Here is a 5,278-nt window from a genome sequence, read left to right as displayed (position 1 = left end):
TTAATTAATTATCTTTCAATATTCCGACCCTTTAGGTATGTATCCTTGCTGACTCAAACTACTGGGTTGAGGGTAACGTCACCTTCAAAAGAGGAGCCTACTAAAGGCGAGTCGGATCCAAGTGATTCATCTTGTCTATCTGTTTTATTTTATTTTTATTTTCAGCGTTTTTAGTTTTTATTTTCATGTTAAAACCTTTTTTTAAATTTTTGATTTGATTAGACGTTGAGGATAAACCGGTATTAAAAGTTCTTGTGTCCTTGGACGACCTTGGTATCTTACCAACGATATACTACGCTCACGATGGGTGCACTTGCCCATATGTGTGTTCAGTGTTAGTAGAATATCGTGTTTTATAAATTTAAAACTTGACTAAAGTGTTAAAAAGGGCTAAAAATATACATAAAAAATATTCACACTGACACACATCAGTAGCTAATTGGGGAACTAATTTGTCGTCTACCTATAGTTATCAACAAAAAAAAATGAACATGTACAAACCCTAACGAAAACTAAATCTCGCAATGTATTCGATTACAGAAACGAAATCGCAAACGAAAGGGCTCCTTACCGGTGATTAAGCACTTGTAGGAAACAGAGATTTATAGTGTTGATCGCCGGAGAATCTGAGGGAATCAACGTCTGGATTTGGATTAGGGTTTGTGAAAAAGTGAAGTTACAAAACCCAAAATCTGACCCATTTTCTTTCGGATCCCGCGTCCAACAAAGTTTTATAAATTTAAAACTTGACTAAAGTGTTAAAAAAGGGCTAAAAATATACATAAAAATATATTCACACTGGCACACATCAAGTTTTTGGCGCCGCTGCCGGGGACACAAGGATTTTAAGAAAGTTAGGAATCAACGACCTAATCGTTTTTTCTTATTTTTCTGTTTTTTAGGATTTTTCTTAAATTTTCAGCTTCTACAAAGTGCAGCACGGGGCCGTGCCTGGTTGGACATGGGTCGTGTTGAGCATTGTTACTGGCAGTTTTTATTTTCCGAGTTACAAAGAGCTGAGCACGGGGCCATCTCGAATTCTCCAGTAACAGGGAACCGGAAAACAATCAGTGTAACTCCGACCACGGGGCCGTGTTCAGCTGAGCACGGGGTCGTGGTGAAACTTCTGGCCAACAATCTTTTTGTTTTTATCGCAGGACTTGGAACCCATGCGCCACACCTGAACTTCCTACATAGTGCATGAGCTCCAGTTCTAGTAAAGACATAAAAGAACCTCTAGACGAACCCGAACGCTTTCTAAGAAAAAGACTTAAAGCTAAAAGCCAAGAGAAAGTTTCGGGGGACCCACTTCTGATGGCGGATCAACGTATCCTAATGGATTACCTACGGCCCACAGTGGGTAATCTCGGCGCCGCTATCAATGCACTGAATGTTGATGCCAACAACTTCGAACTTCGACCGCATTTGATACAAATGCTCCAAAACTCCGCAACCTTCCACGGGCTTGCGGACGAAGATCCCCACTTACATATTACCAACTTTTTGGAAATATGTGATACTTTTCGGATCAACGGAGCATCTAATGACGCCATCCACCTCCGAATGTTTCCATTTTCACTAAAAGACCGAGCTAAGGCTTGGCTTAACACCCTCCCAGTTGGTTCGGTAAACACCTGGGATGAACTAGCCCAAAAGTTTCTAAATAAGTATTTCCCTCCTGCTAAAACGGCTAAATTAATGACTGAAATTAATACATACTCACAAGAGGACGGGGAATCCTTATATGAAACTTGGGGAAGGTTCAAGGAGCTACTAAGAAAGTGCCCTCATCATTGTCTTGCGGTATGGCAACAAGTATCCACTTTCTATAATGGATTGTTGCCACACATAAGACAAACACTTGACTCTAGCTCCGAGGGACTTTTAGGTAATCGCCGCCCAAATGAAATTTATAATCAAATTGAGGAAATTGCTCAAAACAATTTTCAGTGGCACACTCCCCGAGGCACTAAATCTATTGCCCCAGGCGCCTATAAGGTTGACGAAAGCACTTCTTTACAAGCTTAGATCGAGGCCCTTTGTTTGTGCATATTTCGTACGTCTGCCACTGTGCGAATAGTTAGATAGAGCGTGTGTTGAATATTGTATAGAATAAGAGAAAGTTGGACAGGTTTTGATATTGTAAAGGTGCATCCGGATCGGATGGCAATCTGATCGGATGACACCATGTTGTTAGTTGTCTATAAATAGGGAGAGAGGGCTCCCATTTGGACAAGCTTTTGGTTCCCAGAGGGGAAATGATGTCCAACTGGTCTCGTGGTGCTGTAAACGTTGAATATTCAATAGAGACCAGATTATAAGTGACTGCTCGGTGTCGTGTTTATCTTCTACTCGTTTCTTTTCATTTATGTCGTTAATAATCGCACCAAACACGTCATTTCGGGACCGAAGCTCCGTCGAACTCACCAGATCCTGGAATCAGCAGTGGTATTAGAGCTACGGTACCGATTTAATCGCTCTAACAGTTAGTTAAATCACCAAAAGCTCATCAATTTTGGGTTAAACAGGAGTTTTAACGTTAAACAGAGAAAATCATCAAAATAAAGGTCAATTCACGGATGGATTTTGGAATTGAAGCCATCAATATGTTCGGAATTGCATCGCGCACAATCCTTTGAAATTTCATCATGAAATTCACTCAAATAAAGAATCTGGATTGAAAAAACGTGATTTGGAGTGTTCTTAAGCTGTTAGAATATTCCAATCGGATGGCAATCCGATCGGATGTCCATCCGATCCATATCACTGTCTTGAAGGCTTATTGGAGGATAACTGCTTTTCAATCGGATGACAACCCAATCGGATGACCATCTTATCCATGTCACTATGGGGCGTTGGGAAGATCAAGTTGTTTTCAATCGGATAACAACTCGATCGGATGACCACCTGATCCACAGACACTTGTTAGTTTCCTTTGTAACCCGATCGGGTGGCAATCCTATCGGGTGGCAATCCGTTCCATCATATCATTTTGTCCTTCAATCGAGTGGCAATCCGATCAGATGACCATCTGATTCTTAACATTCGACTAGTTGATCAAATTCCTAAAAAAGGCATTTTTTGATCGCAACGACGAGGAGAGTCTCCAGAAAAAATTTGGTGATTGTCAATTTTTTCGGGTTTTTAACGACCAAGCTGGGTTATCCGGGGACACCGTCGGGGGCTTCAATATACCGATTTGGTGATGCGATCACGGATTGTTGAAATTAGTGGGGTAGTCAGTATACCGATGCAGAATTGTCATACTTTGAAGTATCTGACTATTTAGGGGCCAAATTGTAAAATCTGCAAAGACGAAAAACTGACAATTGTGGCGAATATTGTGATATTCCAGTTAGGTCAAGTTTTTCGGAGATGAGAATTGAAAACTGAATTCAGCTTGAGGGGGAATTCAGTGATAGAGACGTCAGCATTTGCAAAAATGAGGGGGAATAAAAATTTCACCGTCGTATGATGAAATCCCGGCATTTTTAAAATTCGTGACTCTGCAACTGTATTCGGGTAGTTTCAACTTCAGATTGTCAGGGGGAATGTGAATCTGATCGTGAGTGTAAGCTTCCGAGATCAAGAGGATCCGAGGTGTTGATATCTGATCGTGGATGAATGCTTCAGAGATCTGAGAATGATCGTGGGTGAAAGCTTCCGAGATCTAGATTATCCGAGGAGATGAATCTGATTGTGGACGAATGCTTCGGAGATCGGATTACATTACCAGATGATTTGTTTTCCGATGAAGATTTGCTAATTGTGGAAAATACTGTTTACACGGATCGGTCATTCTTACGGTGCGTTAACGTGGATCACGGTAAACGGGATATCAGATATTCAGGGGGAATCACGGATTTGAAGTTAACCAGTGGGGTAGTTGAAGTTTCTATCAATTGCCGGTTGAGTTTTTGTACATTCTTAGATCGAGCAGGCGGAATGCAAGATCGTGGTGCTTACTTGTGACATCAAAAACTGAACTCGGATATGGTTAACGTTGAAACAGAGGATGCTGCATTGATTAGTTTCAAGTTGGTGATTGTTCGTGAAGATTGAAGTTTAGCAAATCAGAGGAGAGTCTTAAACTGTGCAAAAGACCTGAAGATTCATTCCAGGGGGAATTCATGCTTTACTTTGGCAAAAGCAAACCCGAATCATCAATCGAGGGGGAAATTGGATAGTCAGATTTCAAGATACCCGATTGAAGTTGCACAAAAGTTGAAGATTACAGAATATTCAAACACGGCTCAAGGTTCTCAAAGTTGTAAAGACGATTCGACAGTGACATCCAAGGGGGAATCTGTTAGTGCATATTTCGTACACCTGCCACAATGCGAAGTTAGATATAGCGTGTGTTGAATATTGTATAGAATAGGAGAAAGTTGGACAGGTTTTGATATTGTAAAGGTGCATCCGGATCGGATGGCAATCCGATCGGATGACACCATGTTGTTAGTTGTCTATAAATAGGGAGAGAGGGCTCCCATTTGGACAAACTTTTGGTTCCCAGAAGGGGAAATGTTGTCCAACTGGTCTCGTGGTGCTGTAAACGTTGAATATTCAATAGAGACCAGATTATAAGTGACTGATCGGTGTCATGTCTATCTTCTACTCGTTTCTTTTCGTTTATGTCGTTAATAATCGCACCGAACATGTCGTTTCGGGACCGAAGCTCCGTCGAACTCACCGGATCCTGGAATCAGCACCCTTTCTTCAAAAATCAAAAAGTTAGAAATGGCAAAAACGGCCTCGGTTATGGCTTGTGAAGGGTGTGGTGGGCCACATGAAAATTGGAGTTGTATGAAGGAAATGGATAATCATACGGAAATGGTAAACTACATTGATAATAGACCTTGGCCGTCAGGTCCCCCGACAGGTACCTACAACCAAGGATGGCGTAACCACCCTAACCTTGGTTGGAGAGAACCTGGCAATAGTAGTAACCAACAAAATCAAAACCCACGAACAAACTTTCAACAACCACAAAATGAGTCACAAAATTTCTCTCAACAACAACAAGGGGGGGAGAGGCTAGAAGACACTGTCTCACGCCTCATCTCTGACACCGATAAGAAAAACTCGGCTCGATTTCAACAAATTGAGTCAAATTTAAGAAATCAACAAGCTAGTATTCAAAACATTGAAAAACAATTAAATCTACTAGCTCAAAACTTCTTCGAGAGACCGCAAGGCGCGTTACCCTGCAATACCGAAACAAACCCAAAGGCGCAAGTACATCTCATCACATTGAGAAACCGTACCGTAGGTCCCG

General features: G+C 41.4%; 1 non-coding gene across 1 annotated transcript; it reads right to left on the bottom strand.

Moving 5' to 3' along the window:
- Positions 1-1,692: 1,692 nt before the first annotated feature.
- LOC118481359 lies at positions 1,693-1,799 on the bottom strand. The gene has a single exon (XR_004865566.1). It is a non-coding gene; the product is annotated as a small nucleolar RNA R71 (small nucleolar RNA).
- Positions 1,800-5,278: the final 3,479 nt, after the last annotated feature.

Source organism: Helianthus annuus, chromosome 8 (genome assembly GCF_002127325.2).
Source record: "Helianthus annuus cultivar XRQ/B chromosome 8, HanXRQr2.0-SUNRISE, whole genome shotgun sequence".
Taxonomy (NCBI): Eukaryota; Viridiplantae; Streptophyta; class Magnoliopsida; order Asterales; family Asteraceae; genus Helianthus; species Helianthus annuus.
This window is presented reverse-complemented; position numbering and strand designations above follow the sequence as displayed.